Source organism: Puma concolor, chromosome C1 (assembly GCF_028749965.1).
Source record: "Puma concolor isolate L17-30 chromosome C1, mPumCon1.1.hap2, whole genome shotgun sequence".
Taxonomy (NCBI): Eukaryota; Metazoa; Chordata; class Mammalia; order Carnivora; family Felidae; genus Puma; species Puma concolor.
The window spans coordinates 96,808,696-96,834,518 of record NC_141674.1 but is presented as its reverse complement, the minus strand read 5'-3'; the positions used below and the strand labels follow the sequence as shown (position 1 = coordinate 96,834,518).

General features: G+C 39.5%; 1 protein-coding gene across 1 annotated transcript in view; it reads left to right on the top strand.

Annotated features, from left to right (window-relative positions):
- Positions 1 to 7,391: 7,391 nt before the first annotated feature.
- The window catches only part of LOC112864940 (monocarboxylate transporter 1), a 30,202-nt gene continuing 11,770 nt past the window's right edge, over positions 7,392 to 25,823 (top strand). Inside the window, exon 1 of the mRNA XM_086717862.1 lies at positions 7,392 to 7,537. The gene's annotated coding sequence lies outside the window, so the exon portion shown is untranslated. The remainder of the gene's footprint in view (positions 7,538 to 25,823) is intronic.

Below are 25,823 nucleotides of genomic sequence, written 5' to 3'. Positions count from 1 at the left end.
TCCAGTTGTCCCAGCATGACTTGTTGAAGAGACTTTCTTTTCCCATTGAATGGTCTTGGCACCTTTTTCAAAAATCAACTGGTTATAATAAGCATGAAACCTACAGATAACACAATGACGCTAATTAGATTGATATCTTCCAATAATAACTCTGAATGTAAATGGACTAAATGCCCCAATCAAAAGACATACGGTATCAGAATGTATTAAAAAAAAACAAGATCCATCTATATACTGTCTGCATGAGACTCATTTTATTTTCAACGTTTATTTATTTTTGGGACAGAGAGAGACAGAGCATGAACGGGGGAGGGGCAGAGAGAGAGGGAGACACAGAATCGGAAACAGGCTCCAGGCTCTGAGCCATCAGCCCAGAGCCCGACGCGGGGCTCGAACTCACGGAGTGCGAGATTGTGACCTGGCTGAAGTCGTACGCTTAACCGACTGCGCCACCCAGGCGCCCCCGCATGAGACACATTTTAGACCTGAGGGCACTTTCAGATTGAAAGTGAGGGGATGGAAAACCATCTATCATGCTACTGAAAGTCAAAAGAAAGCTGGAGTAGTCATACTTGTATCAGATAAACTAGATTTTTAACTAAAGACTGTGACGAGATGAAGAAGGGCATTATATCATAATTACGGGTCTATCCATCAAGAAGAGCTAACAATTGTAAATGTTTATGCCCCCAACTTGTTGGCACCCAATTATATACATCAATTAATGATCAACATAAGCAATCTTATTGATAAGAATATGGTAATTGCAAGTGACTTTAATACTCCACTTACAACAATGGACAGATCATCTAGGCAGAAAACCAATAAATGAACAATGGCCCTAAATGATACACTGGACCAGATGAATTTGACAGATATATTCAGAGCTTTTCATCCAAAAGCATCAGAACACTCAGTCTTCTCGAGTGCACATGGAACATTCTCAAAGACATATCACATACTGGGTCACAAAACAGCCCTCAATAAATATAAAAAAATTGAGATCATACCATGCATATTTTCAGATCACAACACTATAAAACTTGAAATCAACCACAAGAAAAAATTTGAAAAGCCTCCAAGTGCATGAAGGTTAAAGAACATCCTACTAAAGAATGAATGGGTCAACAAGTCAATTAGAGAGGAAATTAAAAAACATATGGAAGCAAATGAAAATGAAAACACAACAGTCCAACCCTTTGGGATGCAGCAAATGCAGTCTTAAGAGGAAAATACACTGTAATCCAGGCCTATCTCAAGAAATAAGAAAAATCCCAAATAAAAAACCTAACCTCACACCTAAAGGAACTAAAACCAGAGCAGCAAGGAAACCCCAAAGCCAGCAGAAGAGAAATAATAAAGATTAGAGTAGAAATAAACAATATAGAATCCAAAAAAAAAAAAAAAAAAAAAGAACAGATCAATGAATCTAAGAGCTGGTTTTTGAAAGCATAAACAAAATTGATAAACCTCTATCCAGACTTCTGAAAAAGAAAAGAGAGAAAACCCAAATAGATAAAATCATGGATGAAAGAGATCACAACCAACACCACAGAAATACAAATAATGATTAGAGAATACTATGAAAAATTATATGTCGGGGCGCCTGGGTGGCGCAGTCGGTTAAGCGTCCGACTTCAGCCAGGTCACGATCTCGCGGTCCGTGAGTTCGAGCCCCGCGTCGGGCTCTGGGCTGATGGCTCGGAGCCTGGAGCCTGTTTCCGATTCTGTGTCTCCCTCTCTCTCTGCCCCTCCCCCGTTCATGCTCTGTCTCTCTCTGTCCCAAAAATAAATAAAAAACGTTGAAAAAAAAAATTAAAAAAAAAAAAAAGAAAAATTATATGTCAACAAACTGGACAACCTGGAAGAAATGGACGAATTCCTAGACACCCACACACTACCAAAATTCAAACAGGAAGACAGAAAATTTGAACAGACCCATAACCAACAAAGAAATTGAATCAGTTATCAAAAATCTCCCAACAAATAAGAGTCCTGGGCCAGATGGCTTCCCAGGAGAATTCTACCAGACATTTAAAGCAGAGTTAATACCTATCCTTCTCAAGCTGTTCCAAACAATAGAAATGGAAGGAAAACTTCTGGACTCATTCTATCAGCCAGCATTACTTTGATTCCCAAACCAGACAAAGACCCCACTAAAAAGGAGAATTACAGGCTAATATCCTGATGAACATGGATGCAAAAATTCTCAACAAGATACCAGCAAACCAAATTCAACAGTATATTAAAAGAATTATTCACCATGATCAAGTGGGATTCATTCCTGGGCTACAGGGCTGGTTCAATATTTGCAAATTAATAAATGTGATACATCACACTGATAGAAGAAACTATAAGAACCATCTGATCCTGTCAATGGATGCAGAAAAAGCATTTGACAAAAGACAGCATCCTTTCTTAATAAAAACCCTCAATTAAGTCGGGATAGGAGGGACATACCTTAACATGATAAAAGCCATATATGAAAGGCTCACAGCTAACATCATCCTCAATGGGGAAAAACCGAGAGCTTTCCCAGGAACATGATAGGGATATCCACTCTCACCACTGTTGTTTAACATAGTGTTGGAAGTCCTAATCTCAGCAATCAGACAACAAAATGAAATCAAAGGTATCCAAATTGGCAAAGAAGTCAAATTTTCACTTTTCACACATGACATGATACTCTACATGGAAAACCCGAAAGACTCCACCAAAAAGCTGCTAGAACTGATACATGAATTCAACAAAGTCGTAAGATACAAAATCAATGTACAGAAATCGATTCTTATACACCAATAATGAAGCAGCAGAAAGAGAAATCAAGAAATTGATCCCATTTACAATTGTAACAAGAACCATAAAATACCTAGGAATAAACCTAACCAAAGATGTAAAAGATCTGTATGCTGAAAACTATAGAAAGCTTATGAAGGAAATTGAAGAAGATACAAAGAAATGGAAAAACATTCCATGCTCATGGCTGGAAGAACAAATATTGTTAAAATGTCAATACTACCCAAAGCAGTCTACACATTCAATGCAATCCCAATCCAAATTGCACTGGCATTCTTCTCAAAGTTAAAAGAAACAATCCTAAAATCTGTATGGAACCACAAAAGACCCTGAAGAGGCAAAGTAATGTTGAAAAAGAAAACCAAAGCAGCAAGCATCACAATCCCAGACTTTAGCCTCTACTACAAAGCTGTAATCATCAGGACAGTATATTATTGGCACAAAAAACAGACACATAGACCAATGGAATAGAATAGAGAACTCAGAACTGGACCCACAAATGTAAGGCCAAATAGTCTTTGACAAAGCAGGAAAGAGTATCCAATGGAAGATCCAGGGCTATCTTTAGCAAATGGTGCTGGGAGAACTGGACAGTGCCAAGCAGAAAAATGAACCTGGACCACTTTCTTACTTTATACAAAAAATAATAAACTCAAAATGGATGAAAGACCTAAATGTGAGATAGGAAACCATCAAAACCCTAGAGGATGAAACAAGCAACAATCTCCTTGACCTCAGCCACAGTAATTTCTTGCTTGACACATCTCCAAAGGCAAGGGAATTAAAAGCAAAAATGAACTGTTGGGACCTCATCAAGATAAAAAGCTTCTGCACAGCAAAGGAAAACAATCAGCAAAACTAAAAGGCAACCAACAGAATGGGAGAAGATATTTGCAAATGTCATATCAGATAAAAGGTTAGTATCCAAAATCTATAAAGAACTTATCAAACTCACACCCAAAAAACAAATAATCCAGTGAAGAAATGGGCAAAAGACATGAACAGACACTTCTCCAAAGAAGACATCCAGATGGCCAACCGACACATGAAAAAATGCTCAACATCACTCATCATCAGGGAAATACAAATCAAAACCACAATGAGATACCACCTTATACCTGTCAGAATGGCTACCATTAACAACTCAGGCAATAACAGATGTTGGCAAGCATGTGGAGAAAGAGGATCTCTTTTGCATTGTTGGTGGGAATGCAAGCTGGTGCAGCCACTCTGGAAAACAGTATGGAGGTGCCTCAAAAAACTAAAAATAGTTTGACCCAGCAATAGTACTACTAGGAATTTGTCCAAAGGATACAGGAATGCTGATTCATAGGGGCACATGTACCCCCAATGTTTATAACAGTGCTATCAACAATAGCCAAATTATGGAAAGAGCCCAAATGTCCATCAATTAATGAATGGATAAAGAAGATGTAGTTTATATACAGAATACAACTTGGCAATGAGAAAGAATGAAACCTTGCCATTTGCAACAATGTTGGTGGAACTGGAGGGTATTATGCTAAATGAAATACCTCAGAGAAAAACAGATATGTTTTCACTTATATGTGGAATTTGAGAAACTTAACAGAAAGCCATGGGGGAAAGGGAGGGGGAAAAATGGGCAAACCATAAGAGACTCTTAAATACGGAGGACAAACTAAGGGTTGATTTGGGGGAAGTGGGGGAGAGGGGAAAATGGGTGATGGGCATTGAGGAGGCACTTGCTGGGATGAGCACTAGGTGATGTAAGCGATGAATCATGGGAATCTACTCCTGAAGCCAGGAGCACACTGTATACACTGTATGTTAGCTAACTTGACAATAAATTATATTAGAAAAAATAAAAAACTAGATTTCTAAAAATGAAAAGAAATAGTACCTAATATTTGGGACTTTTTCTAAGTTAGTAAGCCTAAAACATATTTTCAAATATGTATCTAGCCATAAAAAAAAATCAATTGGTTATATATTTATGAGGCAATTTCTGGACTCTCAATTCCATTGTCTCTATATTTGTCCTTATGACAGTATCACTCTGTTGATCACTGTAGCTTTGTAATAAATTTTATAAGAAGGAAGTGTGAGTCCTCCAACTTTGTTCTTTTTCAATATTTTTATGACTATTTGGGGTACGTGCAATTTCATATGGAATTGAAATTGCATATGAATTTTGAGATCTTTTCCACTTTTGCAAAAGGGGCTGTGGAAGTTTACTACGGATTGCATTTAATCTATACATCATGCTGAGTAGTATTGCCATCTTAACAATATTAGGTCTTTCTATTCAGGAACATGGATGTCTCTCCATTTATTTAAATCAGCAGCATTTTGTGTTTTCAATGTATTGGTCTATCAACTTTATGTAGTAAGGAATTTGGCCTCATCTAAAAAGAGGTCTGGCCTTTGTCCAAGCTCCTGAGAGGTGACTTCTTTAACCCTTGCAACTTCCCAAGTTTAGAGGAGTGTCTTTGTAATTCAGGGTATGTCCCACAGATCAACCCCAATGGTTTATGCTAATGAAACAACTCAGGGTGGGGGCTGGCAAGCCAGAAAGAACAACCATGTGATTTGGAGAAGTAGGGCTTTGTGTCACATGATAACGGCCCAACCTCTGTGGTTGGGGGAAGTGGGGGCTGGAGATTTGAGTTCAATCATCTACGTGACGATTCATGTCAAGTAATGAAGCCTCAATAAAATGCTCAATACCAGGTCTTGAGTGACTTTCTCTGGCTGGCAAAACTGTTTGAACATTGTCACACATCATAGCTGGGAGAGAGGACTAGAGTATCAAGTCCCAGATTCTCCCTATGCTACTCTTCCCTTGCCTGATTCCAATTTATCCTTTACTTGTAAAAAACATAACCTCGAGTATAATAATTTCTAGTGAGTTCTGAGTCTTGCTAGCAAATCAGTGACCCTGAGGGTGGTTGTGGGAACTCCCCAATTTGTGGCCAGATCGTTTGAACTGAGGGTGGCCCTGGGGACCCTTGAACTTACAGCTGGTGTCTAAAATAAGGGCAGTTTGGGGGTGCTGTTTCTTCATATTGTACTGTTGCCTAAATGCTTTGCAAACGCTTTAGTTAAATATAGCCCTAGGTATTTTAATCTTTTGGATGCCATTGTAAATGGAATTGTTCTCTTAATTTCTTTTTCTCTGTTTTTAACAAATGCTTATTCAGCACTTGCTCTATGCTAGGCTCTATCCCAATGCTTCACAAACACTAGTTTTAATCCCGTAACAACCCTAATTAGGTCCTTTGGTTTTTGAAACTCAGCAGTCTGGCTCCTGAGTCCATATTCTGAACCCACTACACTGCTCCTTTACAAGACTTCTCTGAGAAGTTTCCTGGGAATCACCCTATCCCATCTCTTCCCACTGCCATTTTATAAATTCACTTCTGAACCAGAGTCTCCCACTCTCTCCCCAACTTAACTGTCTACAATCAACCCTGAATGCTGCCGCCACCCTAACAGCCCTAAAGCACCAGTGGCCTACTCCTAGGGTTGTTAGGGATTTAAATGTGTGTGGTAGGGGATGGGGGTGGAGTGGTTGGACAAGATCCCAGAATGCAGCAAATGCTCAACAAATGTTGGCTCTTTCCAACCTCAGCCTCCTCAAAGAAACTAATTTCTTGGAAGGCAGAGGCCTTGATCTATACTTTTTTGGTATTTCTTAAAAGTCAACGTGATGTAATCACTTTGACACTTTGGTCTCTGGACTTGCTCAAGAACCTCCAATGGCTCTTAGGACACAATCAGGCTCTGGAGTCTGACTTAAAGGCTGGCTACTAATAGTTCTGTGACCTGTGTAAAATGCTTAATCTCTCCGAGCCTCGGGTTCTTTACTTGCAAAATGTAGTGGCCACATCACAGGGTCATAAGAATTCAAGTGACGTGCCTAGCACAGAATCGGTCCCTCAAAACTGCTAGCTCTAATTATATCCTGTCTCGAACATGCGGTGTCCAAACAAATTTGGCCTCCCAGATTCGCTGGTCTCCCGGTTTCCGGCATACACACCTTCCCCCTAGAGACGGGGGCCGCCACCCTCTGACCCGCTCCTCTTTCCCGACTTCTGCGTTTAACCGCCACCGTCCACCAAATGCCACACGCAAGTTCCCTAATTTCCCTCACAAAACTCATTTAAAGCGCTCTGACGGTTTGAGTGACTTCCCCCCGAGTTCACCCAACTCTGCGGAGGCCACAGCCCGCGCTCGCACCGCCCGCCCCTCGGCCTCTTCCCGGGCCCGAGGTGCACCCGCATCCATTCACACCCCGCCCAGCCCCTCCTCTTCCAGCAGCTTCCCGGCTCCCCCGCGCGCCCGACCGTCGCCCCCCACACCTGAGACCCCAGGGGTACGCCCCATCCGTCCTTCGCGGCTTTTCCCTTTTGTCTGCCAGAGACTGAGGGGCAGGCCGGCGCCCGCGTCCCGCGCTCGTGTAAGTCACCGCGAGGATGCCGGGAACTCGTGGCCGGACGGGGGTTACGCGCTCGCGGCCGCGTGGAGGCCGGACAGGTGTCGGCGCGCTGGGGGGCAGGGGGCGGTAGCCAGAAGAGCCAGCTCCGCCCCCGCGCGCAAGCTCCCGCAGGGGCAGCGTAAAAGGGAGCGGCGCCCACCCGCCACACTCCGCGTGGAGCGCTCCTGCTGCGTGGGAGTGGGAGCCGCGTGCGGCCCAGAGGAGCTCCGCCCCGCGCCGCCGCGTCACGCACACGCTCGGCGCCACGAGCCGCGCATAACGGTTAGTTGGGTAACGGCCGGCGGCGGCGGCGCTCGGCGCGGAGCCTGCGGTGCCCCAGCTGCCCTGGCGGGTGGGAGGGAGACTGGGGCGGTGGGGGTGGGGGGAGTTGCGCAGACCTGGGTCTCGAGGGAGGGAGGCGGTGGGCTGGGAGGTCTCGGACCCGGGAGCGGGAGATTCGGGCCAGTGGCGGAGGTTCGGGCAGGTGTGCAGGCCACCGACCGGGGAGAGGATGAGGTCGTGGTGACCTGGGAGAAATCGCTTCGTCTCCGCCGGGAATGCTTTTGTTCTGGAAGAAACATGACCTGGGCTGTAAAATCAAATAGGGTTGACTAACCTCATGCCTCCGGGCTCTGTTGGTCAGATTGTGGCTCTGCGGCAGGTGATTCGGGCGGGAGGTTTTTCGTTTTTGGCGGTGTGGCATGCCATCTTTAACTTTCTAATCTTTAAAGTCTTTGTGGGTTTTTTTGTTTGTTTGTTTGTTTGTTTGTTTGTTTTTTATGTGATCTTCACACCCAAGGTGGGGCTCGAACTCCTCTACTCTTAGCTTAGCGTCGCTTGCTCTCCGACAGAGCCAGCCAGGCGCCCATATTTGGTCCTTTTTTAATTTATCCTGACAAACTCACTTCCTCCTGTTCTTGATTCTCTGTGACTGCTCTGCCCACAGAAATTCCCCTTTCTTCTCAAATCCTGCCTGTCCTGTTCTCCATTGTCATTTTTTGTATTATGGGAACCTTTATTATGGTTGTACTAAGTTTTGCTTACTTTCTCTCCTTCGTTTTGAGTTTCGTTACGGTAGTGACTATCTTTGTAGTTCCCATAGCACATAGTTGAACGGTAAGAGCAACTTTTGGGTAATTACTATGACCCATGTAGTACTCTTTTCTTACGGGTCCAGCCACATCAGTTATATTAGTTAAATTAGCCCCGAATCTTATCTGGAGTTAATGCAAGCCTTTGTCATACCAATTGCAGTAACTTCTTGGGAGTCCTGTGACCCTTAAATTTGGGATTACCGTACCTGCAAATTAGAAATGCACATGCTTGGGGCGCCTGGGTGACTCAGTTGGTTAAGCATCCAACTTATCCTTTTCAGAGATCTGGGGTTCAAGCTCCACTTGGGGCTCAAGGCTGACGGCTCAGTACCTGGAGCCTGCTTCAGCTTCTGTGTCTCTCTCTCTCTCTCTCTCTCTCTCTCTCTCTCTCTCTCTCTCTCTCTCCCCCCCCCCCCCCCCCGCCGCTTGCAGTCTGTCTCAAAAATAAACATTAAAAGAAATTTTTTTTAAATGCACATGTTTACATCCCTCTGCTGTGGTTGCAACACGTTGATGTTTTCAGTTTGTGATGTAGAAAACAATATGGCAGGGGAGCAGATCAACAATTTACTCTTGGTTTTTTTAGGAAAGTGGAATAGGTTGTTGAAATTATTGTAAGTGTACTTTAAAGGAAGTGATTTTTAATAAGTATATTCTCGGGCTTATATTGTCAGCATTTTAAAACTCAAGTTTAACCTGTAATTGTATTTTCAGGTAACACAATTTCCTTATTGATATTTCTTTAGTGTCCAAAAATGATTTTTAAAACAACTTTGCAAATAAGCATTTATCAGTATGTAGTGTAAGTAATGTTTAGCTAGACAAACAATACTCAGTGTTTTGTGGATTATTAGGCCCTCTACAGAAACAAAATAACTTTATTCCTTCTTTGAAGTAACCTGCTCCAATGCAGCAGTAATAATGATCTTCAGATTCATTCATGGAATATTAGACAAGTATGTATACAAGAGTGAACTAGAAGGAGACGAATTTAAGGGGCTCAAATTTGGGATGAGAACTTTCAGAGTAATGAATAAAATTGTGAAATAAAATTTTAGTCTGTGGTCTTTAGTTACCAAAACCTATGATTTGTTTTTTTTCGTAGAACTATAAACTGTAAAACTGTTTTTAAAAACTATGAAGCTAATGATAGTGTTACATCTTTCTGTAAGTAGTTCAACTTTTTTTTTTTTTTCCCCAAAGAAAAGGAATAGCAACTTTCTCTGCTGTCTTCCTCGTTGTGATGCTTTTTCCCAGCTTGGCCTCAAAACTGTGTGAAGTGGATGCTAGCAGTGGTACATAGTAGCATTTCTATTCAAAAGGGGTAATGTAGATGACCATAACCCTAATTACTTATTTGTTATTTTAAAAGAGCCAGTACATTTCTGCTTCAAATTCTGGGGTAAAATTCGTCATATATTAATTAAAATAGTATATTTAGGTTTTGACTTGGAGAGCCTACTTTGGATTGCTGTAGAAAATAGCGTTTGTAGCTTGTATTCTAAATTGTAATCTGGAATTCTAAGCAAAAGTCTCCTGTATAGTGTAAAAAACTGAAAGACACAGCCTCAACCCTCCCTTTTTTCCACTATTCAGAGTCTAATGTCCTTTTTAAAATGGGGGAAAATGGGTCTGTATTTAGAAATCATGCCAAAATAAATTTCAACCCGGAAAGACAGGAATTTGTTAATCTGGCAGAATTGTGTTGACTTCATGTCTGAGTTGTGAATTTTTTAATCCATAATTTTTCTTTTGGATCCTCAAGTTTATTCGCTTTCTTTTTCTTTCTGAGTCTAAGACACTTGCAGTTTTAAATATAATTATGACCCTGGAATAAAGTTTTTAATACAAGACAATGTTACTATTAAAACTGTGATGAGTCAGTTCTTAGTGACCAAAAACTGTGACTTTTTAAAAACAAATGGTGAGAAATCATAACTGGCAACTAAACTCAACATTTAATCAAATCTAGAATGTATTATATTAGCTGTTCCAAGTGAAACTTCTTGTGTCAAACAGCTCTATTGTGACTGTCCATGTAAATTTAAACATAAATATTCATGAGGCGTCTGGCTGGCTCAGTGGGTACAGCATGTGACTCTTGACCTCAGGGTTGTAAGGTCAATTCCCCAAGTTGGGTGGAGAGATTGCTTGAAAATAAAATCTTTAAAAAAGAATTAAACATCCAAGTATAAATAATCTGAGATGAATTAACCTTGTTTTTTGAATCTTAATTCAGAGGAAAAACTTATAAAATTCATGCCCTGGAGCATTTCTATTTAATGTAGTCTTAAAACCTGGATTGTTTCTTTTGAACTGAGATGTTATGGTTTCTATAACTCAAATGAAAATTTTAGAAACCTTTTTAGAAATATTTTTATAATCCTACTTTCAGCATAGGTAGGTGAAATGCTTTTAGGACAGGTACTCTTTGGTTTCAAATGGTGCAGCAGTTTTATGGAATTATTTTGCAAATTGTTTCACATGTACTCTGAATTTAAAATGATCTCTACTGAGATGAGAATGGGTGCCTGAGGACTTCTTTACCAATTCTTCTTACACAGATTTCCTCTCCTTTACGAAAGGAAGGCTATCTCAGTCGTCCCAGTTCTTACTCTGGTGTACTGCCCCAGGCTATAAAAATCTTTGGGGAACAATCCAAACAAAGGGAAAAATCCAGAATGCATAACCCTAGAGAGAGAAATGTTGAAGGAGGCAGGACCATATTTCACCCAGACACAGACTCTGCCTTTGCTGATTGTCTTCTATGAATCTTAGAACTTGAAAGAGAGTAGCTTGTAATAGGAGTGTTTATCAACTCACTGTTTTGAATTCAAATGAGGTCAGATCTTTTCTGATGATGAGGACTGGCCAGTTAGGTTATAGAATGGCTGTTTTTCATAAACATAATGAACCAAGTGCCAGGGTTTTGACAATGATATATCTAAGGCACATATAACACATGTACAATATGCCAGAAACTACATTATGTGCAACCATTAAACTTACCATTTTAGTAGTCAAGGTGTAAGGGGTACATATTTTCCAAAGTTCTTTTTGCAACAAAACAGTTGAAGATCACAGACTTGGGAGTCACTTGTATATACACCTACTTCCCTTCAAAGTAAATTTAGGATGTTAGGTTAAGAGAACATAAAGTGGTACAAATTAAGTCTTTATATCATTCAGTATTTTGCTTGTTTTTCTGCTTCACACCAAATATGAATCTTATAAAGGATTATAGTTGTGAAAGAAAATTCAGTAGCTCTGTCCAGAAAGACCTGAGGCAAAGGATATTATGGGATGCAACACTATTATCCAGAGTAAAAACAGAAACCTAGCTAGGGACCAAGTTCCTGAATCAGAACCAGCCAATTCCTTTATCAAGGTTGAATTGTGCTTTGGGAAATCAAGGCCCAGTGGTGTTGGGGAAACTTTGAAATGGCTCCTACACTAACCATATCTCTTTTGTAGGGAAATGGACACTATGTTCTGTATTCTTTCAAGGACTTTCGCTTATCTTTGTTTGCTGCATCAATGAATGGAAATGTGTGGAAAATTGTATTTGTAATAATTTCGTGGCATACTCTTACCCATTCTGATGAATAGTCAAAATAATTGGAGGAAATCTCTGAAGGAGATGACTCTGTAATTGCTATCAAGCCCTAGAACAATGGTGGCCTCCTGTTCGGATTTAATTCCATTAATTTCTGAGCTCCAGCAGCTACTTGGAAAATTCTAAATGTTAGGAGGAGACCTGTGGGCCATTTGTCCCAAATCACTTTAGAGGACTTAAAGCAATCTGATTGGTGGAACTTCCAGGCCCTGGTCATATCTCAGTTCTACTTCTCTGGCCAGGAGGCCCTGGGAAAGCCTGGGGCAAGGCCAGAGCTTTTCAAGGAACACTGTGGAAGAAGTCTCAAATCCTGGAGGAACAGAAGCAATGTGGAAAGGTTGCCCAAGCTCTTGTTTTTTGTAGTAACATCAGCCTTATATGTACATTGGTGTGTGTGTGTTTAAATGAGATTACAAATAAGGTAACATTTCTTAGATATCTGTGTACACATATACATATTATGGAGAATAACTAGTTCTGTAGGAAAATTTTTCATATCTTGTATTTTTAATTGACAATCTAAATAAAGCATTTTCTGGATATTGTGGATGACCATCGTTTTAAAAGAAAAGTACTGGGGCACTTGGGTGGCTCAGTTGGTTAAGTGTCCAATTCTTGATTTCTGCTCAGGTCGTGATCTCACGGTTCATGAGATCAAGCCCTACATTGGGCTATGTACTAATAGCATGGAGCTTGCTCGTGATTCTCTCTCTCTTCTCTCTCTGCCCCTCCCCCTGCTCATGTGCTCTCTCTTTCTCTCTCAAAATAAACTTTATATAAATGTTATTAACTACTTTTACAGATGAAAGAAAAATGTCATGTGAAGGCATTTTTTAAAAAAATTAAAGTGGTCACTGAATTTAAAATTCCTTTTATTTATTTTTTTTTTTAGAGAGGCTACAAGTGAGCGAGGGGCACAGAGAGAGAGAAAATCTCACAAGGGGCAGAGAGAGAGAAAGAAGTGGGGCTCACCCGGGACTTGTGTTTTACCTGAAACGGGGCTCGTACTCACCCAATGTGGCACTGATTTGAACTTACGAACTGTGAGATCATGACCTGGGCTGGAGTCATATGCTTAATGATTGGGCCACCCAGGTACCCTAAAATGAATTCTTAATGAACTAGGAATAAAACTTCTTATACATGATAGTGCATCTACCAAACTCTGGAGTAAGTATTTTTCTTGATGATGAAACATTGTATACATTACCTTTAAAATTACAAACAAGAGGGGCGCCTGGGTGGCGCAGTCGGTTAAGCGTCCGACTTCAGCCAGGTCACGATCTCGCGGTCCGTGAGTTCGAGCCCCGCGTCGGGCTCTGGGCTGATGGCTCGGAGCCTGGAGCCTGCTTCCGATTCTGTGTCTCCCTCTCTCTCTGCCCCTCCCCTGTTCATGCTCTGTCTCTCTCTGTCCCAAAAATAAATAAACGTTGAAAAAAAAAATAAAAAAAGAAAAATAAAATAAAATTACAAACAAGAATGCCAACTATTAAGGGCTGAATTATGTCACCTCAAAATTCATGTGTTGAAGTCCTAACCCCCAGTACCTCAAAATATGACTATATTTGAAGATAGAGCCTTTAAATTGTTAATTAAGGTAAAATGATGCTACATGAGTAGGCCCTAATCCAGTATTACTGGTATCCTTATAAAAAAAAGGAGAGACACCAGATCTTGCACACACAGAGAGATAATGTGAATACACAGTAATAGGGCAGCCATCTACAAACCCAAGAACAGAGGCCTCCGAAGAAACCAAACCTGCTGACGACATCTTGATCTTGGACGTCTACCCTCCAGAGCTGTAAGAAAATAAATTTCTGTTGTTTAAGCCACTTAGTCTATGGTATTTTGTTACGGCAGACTGAGCAAACTAATACCCCAATATTTTTATCTAACATTGTACTGGATAGTGAGCCCAGCACAAAAAGATAGGGGAAAAAAGTGTCAGACTTAAAAAGGAGGAAACCAAGCTATAATAATCTCACATAACATGATTGTCAGTGTAGAAAACCTTAAAGAATATACCAGTTAATTATTAAAAAAATAATAAAATGTTTGCAAATTTTTCAAATTAAAGAACAGTATTCAAAAATCAGTTGTGGTGGTACTTATGCAGTAAGTTCTCTGAAAATCTCCTTCATAAAAGCAATGAGAAAACTGGCAAAAATTACTAAAATCAACTTTTCAGAACTCAATTAACCAAAGGCTTATAATAACTCAATGAAACTGTATGCCAGAAAATAGTAAAATCGAAGAACAGCAAGATTTGTGGTGTTTAAACATGACCCATTCCCATCCTTCTCTCCCCAAGTCTATAAAAATGATTAAAAACAAATAACCTCACAATAACAGTAGTTGTGGACACCAGCAATCTAGTGCCCCTGGTGGGCAGAATGGGTTTGGAACCCTCTAAAAGGCCCTATTCTCAGAGAATTGTCATTATTTAACATGTCCAGGTCTCTCCCAGGGCTTATCTTTATTTGATCTAATTCAGAGCTTGCTTAGTGTGAACAATCTTTTCTCCAGGACGTTTGTTGAAAACAACCAGAGAAGGGGTGCCTGGGTGGCTCAGTCGGTTAAGCGTCCGACTTCAGCTCAGGTCATGATCTCGTGGTCCGTGGGTTCGAGCCCCGCGTCGGGCTCTGGGCTGATGGCTCGGAGCCTGGAGCCTGCTTCCGATTCTGTGTCTCCCTCTCTCTCTGCCCCTCCCCCATTCATGCTCTGTCTCTCTCTGTCTCAAAAATAAATGAAGGTTAAAAAAAATTAAAAAAAAGAAAAGAAAACAACCAGAGGCAATTATTTAACATCTCAGCTGCCTGAGTTGGAAAAACAATTGGGACAAACAAAAAGCTGACCAAACAATTAAAAGGAAAATCTTGGGAATAAGATGTCTGTAGGGAATTTTTGAAAAGCTCTGATATAATCCTCGGACTCCAGAAGATCATGCACATGTACAAGACTGGTCCCATGCTCAGGAAGGACCTGAGAAGGCCTGAATTTACTACCTCTATCTGACCATGAAGCTCTGTATGAGCAGGAACTGAAGACTAAGGTAGACATGTAAGCTGCCTGCTAGAGAGTTGAAAATATGCCACACCACACACATAATGCTCTTTTGCAATGCCTAGGAGATATCCTGATTCAAGGTATTTAGGGAAGTCTTTGTCCAGTTATTGATTTAACACTAAGCTAATTGAGCAGAGGTTTCAGTGGCCACATATGACAAAACAAAACAACAACAACAATAAAGTTAACATACTTTGTTAAGGAAGTTATTTAAAAAAAGGCAATAGCAGTGTCAACACAAGCCACAAAGAGCAATACCAACTAACCCGTGGGGAGGGAGGGAATCTGATTCCCACAACTGTGACATATGGTATGTAAGATGTCTTGTTATCAAAAACAACAACAAAAATATGTGACACACAAAGAAACAGAAAGTATGGTCTATACACAGGAAGAAAAGTCATTCAGTAGAAACTATTCCTGAGGAAGCCCAGATGTTGGACTTACTAGACAAAATCTTTAACTATTATAAAGATGTTCAAATAATTACAGAAAACCATGACTAAAGACATTGCGAACAATGTCTTACCAAATAGAGACTATCAACCAATAAAGAGATAATTCTTTAAGAAAAAAAACATAGAAGTTTTGGAACCGAAAAGTATAGTAACTGAATGCAATATTTATGAGAGGACCCCAAAAACAAACTTAAGCTGGCAGAAGAAAGATTCAGGAAACTTGAATATAGGTCAATTGAAGTTATCAACCCAACAAAAAGAAAGAAAAAAGAATGAAGAAAATGAATAGAGCCTCAGAGACCTATGAAACATCAACTGTACAAACATATGCATAATAACCTCAGAAGAGGAGAGAAGGGGCAGAAAAATATTTGAAGAAATAATGGCCAAAAATTCTGTAAATTTGATGAAAGCCATCACACATCTAAAAAGTTCCACAAACTCTTCAACAGGATAAACCCAGAGACCCACAAAGACACCCATTCTAATCTTCTGAAAGTCAAAGACAAAGAATCTTGAAAGTCACAAGAGAGAAGCAGCTCATCACAAATGATTCTTAGATTAACAGCTAGTTTTTGTTAGAAACCATGGAAGACAGAAGGCAGTGGGATGGAATATTCAAAGTGCTGAAAGAAAGACTGTCAACCAATAATTCTATATCCAGTAAAACTATCCTTCAAAATGAAGGAAAGGGTAAAACATTCCCAGATAAAAACTCAGAGAATTCATTGCCAAAGCCATCTTGAAAAAGAAACCGAAGCTGGAGGTATCACACTCCTGGACTTCAATATGTATTACAAAGCTGTAATCATCAAGACTATATGGTACTGGCACAAAAACAGACACTCAGATCAGTGGAACAGAATAGAGAACCCAGAAATGGACCCACAAACATATGGCCAACTAATCTTTGACAAAGCAGGAAAGAATAGCCAATGGAATAAAGACAATCTCTTCAGCAAGTGGTGCTGGGAAAACTGGACAGTGCCATGCAGAAGAATGAACCTGGACCACTTTCTTACACCACACACAATAATAAACTCAAAATGGATGAAAGACCTAAATGTAAGACAGGAAGCCATCAAAATCCGCCAGGAGAAAGCAGGCGAAAACCTCTTTGACCTCAGCCTCAGCAACTTCTCTCTCAACACGTCTCCAGAGGCAAGGGAAACAAAAGCAAAAATGAACTATTGGGACCTCATCAAAATAAAAAGCTTCTGCACAGTGAAGGAAACAATCAGCAAAACTAAAAGGCAAATGACAGAATGGGAGAAGATATTTGCAAATGTCATATCAGATGAAGGGTTAGTATCCAAAATCTATAAAGAACTTATCAAACTCAACACCCAAAAAACAAATAATCCAGTGAAGAAATGGGCAAAAGACATGAATACACACTTCTCCAAAGAAGACATCCAGATGGCCAACCCAACACATACAAAAAATACTCAACATTACTTATCATCAGGGAAATACAAATCAAAACCGCAATGTGATACCACCTTATACCTGTCAGAATGGCTACCATTAACAACTCAGGCAACAACCGATGTTGGCAAGGATGTGGAGAAAGAGGATCTCTTTTGCACTGCTGGTAGGAATGCAAACTGGTGCAGCCACTCTGGAAAACAGTATGGAGGTTCCTCAAAAAACTAAAAATAGAACTACCCTATGACCCAGCAATTGTACTACTAGGCATTTATCCAAGGGATACAGGTCTGCTGTTTCAAAGGGACACAAACACCCCCCATGTTGATAGCAGCACTATCAACAAGAGCCAAAGTATGGAAAGACCCAAATGTCCATCGATGGATGAATGCATAAAGAAGATGTGGTGTATATATATACAATGGAGTATTGATCGGCAATCAAAAAGAATGAAATCTTGCCATTTGCAACTATGTGGATGGAACTAGAGGGTATTACACTACGCAAAATTAGAGAAAGACAAATATCATATGACTTCACTTATATGAGGAATTTAAGATACTAAACAGATGAACATAAGGGAAGGGAAGCAAAAATAATATAAAAACAGGGGGAGGGGACAAAACATAAAAGACTCTTAAATGTAGAGAACAAAGAGAGGGTTGCTGGAGGGGTTGTGGGAGGGGGGATGGTCTAAACAGGGAAGGGGCATTAAGGAATCTACTCCTGAAATCATTGTTGCACCATATGCTAACTAACTTGGATGTAAATTAAACAATAAATAAATTTACAAAAGAAAAGGCAATATACATGTTTGTAACATTTTTCTTTTACCTGATTTGAAAGACAGCTATATAAAGCAATGATCATAAAACTGTTTATGGGCTTATGATGTATAAAGATGTAATTTGTATGGCAATAATACTATAAAAATGGGGGGGGGTATACAGGAGAATAGTTTTTGTACACTATTGCAATTAAGTTGGTAGTAATCCATACAAGATTGTTTTAAATTAAGATACTAATTGCAATCCATACAACCACTAAGAGAATAGCATGAAATAAACAAGGTAATTAAAGGGGCACACTTAGGGCGCCTGGGTGGGTCAGTTGGTTAAGTGTCAGACTTTGGCTCAGGTCATGATCTTGCAGTCTGTGAGTTTGAGCCCTGCGTCGGGCTCTGTGCTGACAGCTCAGAGCCTGGAGCCTGCTTTGGATTCTGTGTGTGTGTGTGTGTCTCTCTCTGCCCCTCCCCTGCTTGCTCTCTCTCACAAATAAACACTTTTTTTTAATAAAAAATAAATAAATAAAGGGGCACACTTAAAATATCTATTTAACACAAAAGAAAGCAGTGATGGAAAAATAGAGGAACAAAATCGACGTGAGACATAGAGAAAACAAATAGGGAAATGGAAAACATAAATCCTAGCTTATCAGTAATTACATTAAATATGAATAAATAAAAAAACTCCAATCAAAAAGCAGTGATTGGCAGAATTGATTTTGCCCCCAAAGTGAAGAAAACCAACATCGTATTTTTATTAACTAACTGAACAGCAAATTTATAACACATTTTTTCCTATATGTTTTGACTGTGTAACCCATTTTTTAAAAAGATTCAGTATGTTCGGGGTGACTGGGTGACTCAGTCGGTTAAGTGTCCAACATGGTTTTGACCCAGGTAATGATCTTGCAGCTTGTGGGTTCAAGCCCTGCATTGGGCTCTGTGCTGACAGCTCAGGGCCTGGAGCCTACTTTGGATTCTGTGTCTCCCTCTTTCTGTGCCCCACCCCCTTCTCAAAAATAAATAAACATTTAAAAATTTTTCAGTATGATATAGTGTTTTATTATTTTAGGTGTACAATATGGTGATTCAGTAATTCTATACATTACTCAGTGCTCATCACAATAAGTGTATTCTTAATCTCCTGTATCACCCGTCCCTTCACCACCTTCCTTTTGTAACCACCAGTTTGTTCTCTATATTTAAGAGTCTTTTTGTTTGTCCCTTTTTTGTTTGTTCATTTGTTTTGTTAACTTCCACATATGGGTGAGATCATATGATATTTGCCTTTCTCTGACTGACTTATTTCACTTAGCATCATACCCTATAGATGTATCCATATTGTTGCAAATGGCAGGATTTCATACTTTTTTTTTTTAATGTTTATTTATTTTTGAGAGAGAGCATGTGCACATGTGTGCATGACTGGGGAAGGGGTGAGGGGCAGAGAAAGAGGGACAAAGAGGATCCAAAGTGGGTTCTGCACTGACAGCACAGAGCCCGATGCGGGGCTAGAACACAAACTGAGATCATGACCTGAGCTGAAGTTGGACACTTAACTGACTGAGCCACCCAGGTGCCCCTTATTTGAATTAGCATTATACCCTGTAGATCCATTCATATTGTTGTAAATGGCAGGATTTCATTTTTTTTATGGCTAATAGTCCATAGTCCATATATATGTATGTATATATATGCATACACACACACACACACACACACACACACACACACACACACACACACACACACACCACATCTTTAGCCATTCATCTACTGATGTACAACTGGGTTTCTTCCATAATTTTTCTATTGTAAATAATGCTGCAATAAACATAGGGTGGGGCATATATCTTTTTAAATTAGTGTTTTCATAGTCTTTGGGTAAATACCCAATAGTGGAATTACTGGATCATATGGTGATTCTATTTTTAATTTTTTGAGGAAACCCCATACTGTTTTCCACAGTGGCAGCACCAGTTTGCATTCTGACCAACAGTGCATGAGGATTCCTTTTTATCCACATCCTCATCAACACTTGTTGTTTCTTGTGTTTTTGATTATAGACATTCTGACAGTTATGAGATGATATCTCATTGTGGTTTTGATTTGCATTTCCCTGGTGATTAGTGATGTTGGTTATCTTTTCATGTGTCTGTTGGCCATCTGTCTGTTTTCTCTGGAGAAATGTTTGTTCATGTCTTCTGCCCATTTTTCAGTTGGATTATTTGTTTTTTTGATGTTGAGTTGTATAAGTTCTTTATATATTTTGGATACTAACCTTTTATCAGGTATGTCATTTGCAAATATCTTCTCCCATTCAGTAGGTTGTCTTTTTGCTTTGTTGATTATTTCTTTCACGGTGCAGAAGGTTTTTATTTTGATGTAGTCCCAATAGTTTATTTTTGTTTTTGTTTCTTTTGCCTCAGGAGACATAGCTAGAAAATTGTTGGCTGATGTCAGAGAAATTACTGCCTGTGCTGTCTTCTAGGACTTTTATGTTTTCAGGTCTCACATTTAGGTCTTTAATCCATTTTGAGTTTATGTTTGTGTATGATATAAGAAATTGGTACAGTTTCATTCTTTTGCGGGTAGCTGTCCAGTTTTCCCAACATCATTTGTTGAAGAGACTGTCCTTTTCCCATTGCATATTCTTGCCTCTGTTGTCAAAGATTAATTGACCATATAATCATGGACTTATTTCTGGGCTTTCTATTCCTTTCTATTGATCTATGCATCTATTTTTGTGCCATTACTATACTGTTTTGATTATTATAGCTTTGTAATATAACTTGAAATCTGGGAATCTGATACCCCCAGTTTTGGTCTTCTTTTTCAAGATTACTTTGGCTATTTGGGGGTCTTTTGTGGTTCCATACAAATTTTAGGATTATTTGTTCTAGTTCTGTTGAAAATGCTATTGGTATTTGATGGGGATTGCATTGAATCTGTACACTGCTTTGGATAGTACAGACATTTTAACAATATTTGTTCTCCCAATCCATGAGCATGGAATATCTTCTCATTTGTTTGTGTCATCTTTAGTTTCTTTCATCAAAGTTTTATAGTTTTCAGAATGCAGGTCTTTCACCTGCATGGTTCAGTTTATTCCTAGATATTTTATTATTTTTGGTGCAATTGTAAATGGGCACAATTGATTTTTTAAATGATCCAACTATGTGCTATCTAGAAGAGACACACTTTAGATTCAAATTTTTTTTTTTCAACGTTTATTTATTTTTGGGACAGAGAGAGACAGAGCATGAACGGGGGAGGGGCAGAGAGAGAGGGAGACACAGAATCGGAAACAGGCTCCAGGCTCTGAGCCATCAGCCCAGAGCCCGACGCGGGGCTCGAACTCACGGACCGCGAGATCGTGACCTGGCTGAAGTCGGACGCTTAACCGACTGCGCCACTCAGGCGCCCCGACACACTTTAGATTCAAAGACACAGGCAGATTTAAAGTAAACAGATGAAAAAAATGACATGTCATGAAACAGTAACCAAAGGAAAACAGGAATGGCTATAAGAATATCAGGCAAAATCAGGGCACCTGGGTGACTCAGCCAGTTGAACATCTGACTCTTGATTTTGGCTCATGTCGTGATCTGACAGTTTGTGAGTTTGATCCCCATCTCAGGATCTGTGCTGACAGTGTGGAGGCTGCTTGGGATTCTCTCCCTCCCCACCCCCCCCTCTGTCCCTCCCCCACTCACAGTTTCTCTTTCTCAAAAATAAATAAGTAAACATTTTTAAAAATTAGGCAAAATAGACTTTAAGACAAAAATTGTTACTACACAAAATGAAGGATATCTTATGATGATAAAAGGGTCAATCCATCAGGAAGACCTAACAATTATAAATGTATATAAACCTAACAACAGAGCCTCCAAAATACATGATGCAAAAATTGATGGAATTAAAGGGAAAAATAAACAATTCGAGAATAATAGTTGGAGATTCAATAGAGCTTCAATAGAACAACTACATAGAAAGTCAAGGAACATACTGAAGACTTGAGCAACACCATAAACCAAGTAAACCAAAAAACATTCATAGAACACTTCGCACAGCAACAGCTGAACATACACTCAAGTATTCATGGAACCTTTTCAAGGACAGAGCATATATTAGGCCACAGTCATGTCTCAATAAATGTAAAAGGACTCAAATGTATTCTCTGACCACAATGTAATGAAATTAGAACTCAACAATAGAAAAAAAAATTGGGAACATGGACAAATATGTGGAAATTCACACATTCCTAAATAACTAATGAAGAAGAAATCATAAAAGGAAATTATGGAACACACTGAGATGAATGAAAACAAAAATACAAACAAAAATACCCAAACTTCTGGGATATAGCTAAAATAGTGCTTAGAGAAAAATTTATAGCTGAATATGTCCATGTTTAAAATGAAAAAATATCTCAAACTAATAACAACCTTTTATCTTAAGAAACTTGAAAAACAGGGGCGCCTGGGTGGCGCAGTCGGTTAAGCGCCCGACTCCAGCCAGGTCACGATCTCGCGGTCCGTGAGTTCGAGCCCCACATCGGGCTCTGGGCTGATGGCTCAGAGCCTGGAGCCTGTTTCCGATTCTGTGTCTCCCTCTCTCTCTGCCCCTGCCCCGTTCATGCTCTGTCTCTCTCTGTCCCAAAAATAAATAAACGTTGAAAAAAAAAAAAAATTAAAAAAAAAAAAAAAAGAAACTTGAAAAACAAACTAAATGCAAAGCAACCAGAATAAAGGAAATAATAAAGATTAGAAAATAAACAAATGAACTAGAAATTACAGCAGGAGAAAATCAAAACAAAAGATGGTTCTTTCAAAAGATCAAGAAAATTGACAAACTTTTAGCTAAACTAACCAAGAAAAAAAAGAGAAGCCTCAACCAGAAATGAAAGGGGGTACACCATGTAATAAAGAATTAACCTCACCCATAGAGAGATCTGGCCTTTGCCCTTGGCTACTGTGATATTATCTCTAGACCTCTGAAACTTCCTGCCTAATAGGAGTGTCTTTCTTTGTCTGGAACATTTGGCCATATTGTATCATTTCCAACCTTCAAAAGAAATGGAAACTAAAGATATTAGCTTACCCTATGGGAAAAGCTGGAGACTAAAGGTTATCCATATGAGTAATATGTGATCAAGCCCAATTGAAAATTCTGGACACTAAAAATTCAGGTGAGCTTCCATGGTTGGTAATACTCTGTATTGTCACACACTGTGTCTGGGAAGACATAATGCTATCCATGACCATGGGAAGAAGATGATCAAAAACCCTGCATTTGGAGGCATCACAATCCCAGACTTTAGCCTCTACTACAAAGCTGTAATCATCAAGACAGCATGGTATTGGCACAAAAACAGACACATAGACCAATGGAATAGAATAGAAACCCCAGAACTAGACCCACAAACGTATGGCCAACTAATCTTTGACAAAGCAGGAAAGAATATCCAATGGAAAAAAGACAGTCTCTTTAACAAATGGTGCTGGGAGAACTGGACAGCAACATGCAGAAGAATGAAACTAGACCCCTTTCTCACACCATTCACAAAAATAAACTCAAAATGGATAAAGGACCTGAATGTGAGACAAGAAACCATCAAAAGCCTAGAGGACAAAGCAGGAAAAGACCTCTCTGACCTCAGCCGTAGCAATTTTTTACTTGACACATCCCCAAAAGCAAGGGAATTAAAAGCAAAAATGAACTACTGGGACCTCATGAAGATAAAAAGCTTCTGCACAGCAAAGGAAACAATCAACAAAACTAAAAGGCAACCAACGGAATGGGAAAAGGTATTTGCAAATGACATATCAGACAAAGGGCTAGTATCCAAAATCTATAAAGAGCTCACCAAACTCCACACCCAAAAAACAAATAATCCAGTGAAGAAATGGGCAGAAAACATGAATAGACACTTCTCTAAAGAAGACATCCAGATGGCCAACAGGCACATGAAAAGATGCTCAATGTCGCTCCTCATCAGGGAAATACAAATCAAAACCACACTTCAGATATCACCTCACGCCAGTCAGAGTGGCCAAAATGAACAAATCAGGAGACTATAGATGCTGGAGAGGATGTGGAGAAACGGGAACCCTCTTTCACTGTTGGTGGGAATGCAAATTGGTGCAGCCACTCTGGAAAACAGTGTGGAGGTTCCTCAAAAACTTAAAAATAGACCTACCCTATGACCCAGCAGTAGCACTGCTAGGAATTTACCCAAGGGATACAGGATGCATAGGGGCACTTGTACCCCAATGTTTATAGCAGCACTCTGAACAATAGCCAAATTATGGAAAGAGCCTAAATGTCCATCAACTGATGAATGGATAAAGAAATTGTGGTTTATATACACAGTGGAGTACTACGTGGCAATGAGAAAGAATGAAATATGGCCCTTTGTAGCAACGTGGTTGGAACTGGAGAGTGTGATGCTAAGTGAAATAAGCCATACAGAGAAAGACAGATACCATATGTTTTCACTCTTATGTGGATCCTGAGAAACTTAACAGAAACCCATGGGGGAGGGGAAGGAAAAAAAAAAAAAGAGGTTAGAGTGGGAGAGAGCCAAAGCATAAGAGACTCTTAAAAACTGAGAACAAACTGAGGGTTGATGGGGGGAGGGAGGGAGGAGAGGGTGGGCGATGGGTATTGAGGAGGGCACCTTTTGGGATGAGCACTGGGTGTTGTATGGAAACCAATTTGACAATAAATTTCATATATTGAAAAATAAATAAATAAAAATAAAATAAAAACAAACAAAAAACCTGCATTTGGACTTCTCCCAGACTCTGCCCTGTGCATCTTTTCCTATGATTAATTTTATCCTGTGTCCTTTCCCTGCAAGAAATTATAAACATAATAGTTTTTAGTGAGTTCTGTGAGAGCTTCCATTAAATTACCAAACCTGAGAGAGTTTTTGGAAACACTTCACGGTTTTCCCTACCAAATTTACAATTGCTGTTAAAAGTGTGGGCAGTCTTGTGAGGACTGTTCCTGGTTGACTAAACTCTTTGTATATCATTACAGAAATAAAAAAAGGATTGTAAAGAAATACTATAAACATGCTAAAAAAATTATAAAACCTAAATGAAATTAACAAATTTATATTTAAAAAAAAACTACCAGGGGTGCCTAGGTGGCTCAGTTGGTTGAGTGTCCGACTTCAGCTCAGGTCATGATCTCATCGTCTGTGAGTTTGAGCCCTGCGTCGGGCTCTGCGCTGACAGCTCAGAGCCTGGAGCCTGTTTCCGATTCTGTGTCTCCCTCTCTCTCTGACCCTCCCCCATTCATACTCTCTCTGTTTCAAAAATAAATAAACGTTAAAAAAAAAAAAAACTACCAAAGTGACTCAAGTAAATCTGAATAGACCTATTGTAATTAAAGAGATTGAGGTAGTCATCAAAAAGTCCCACAAGGAAAACTGGAAACCCAGATGGCCTCACCAGTAAATTCTGTGAAACATTTAAAGAAGAACTAACACCAATCCTTTATAAGCTCTTCCAGAAAATAGTAAAGAAGGGAACATTTCCCAGCTTGTTCTTTGAAGCCAGAATTACCCTGATACAAAAACCAAAGATACCACAAGGAAAGAAAACTACAAACCACTATCCTTTACTAATATAGTAAAAATTCTCAACCAAATAGGATTAAACTGAATTCAACAGCATATAAAATGGGTTATATATCATGACAAACAGAATTTATCTCATGAACATGGGAATTCATATGTGGATCAACATATAAAAATCAGTCAGTATTGCAAACCATATTAATGAAATAAAGACCAAAACCAAATGATCCTCTTAATAGACTTAAACAATGCATTTGACATAATCCAATGCACTTTCATGATAAAAGCACTCAACGATTAGGAATAGAATGAAACTCCCAAGCTTAATAAAGATAATCTACAAAAAAACCAAACCAAAACAAAACAAAAAACCGAAAACATAGGTAACATCATACTTCATGGTGAGCTAATAAAATCTTTTCCTCTAAGGTCAAAAATAAGACAAGGATGTCCACTCGCATGACTTCTATTTACATTGTACTGGAGGTTTTATCCAGGCTAATGATGCAATGAAAAAAACAAAGCATT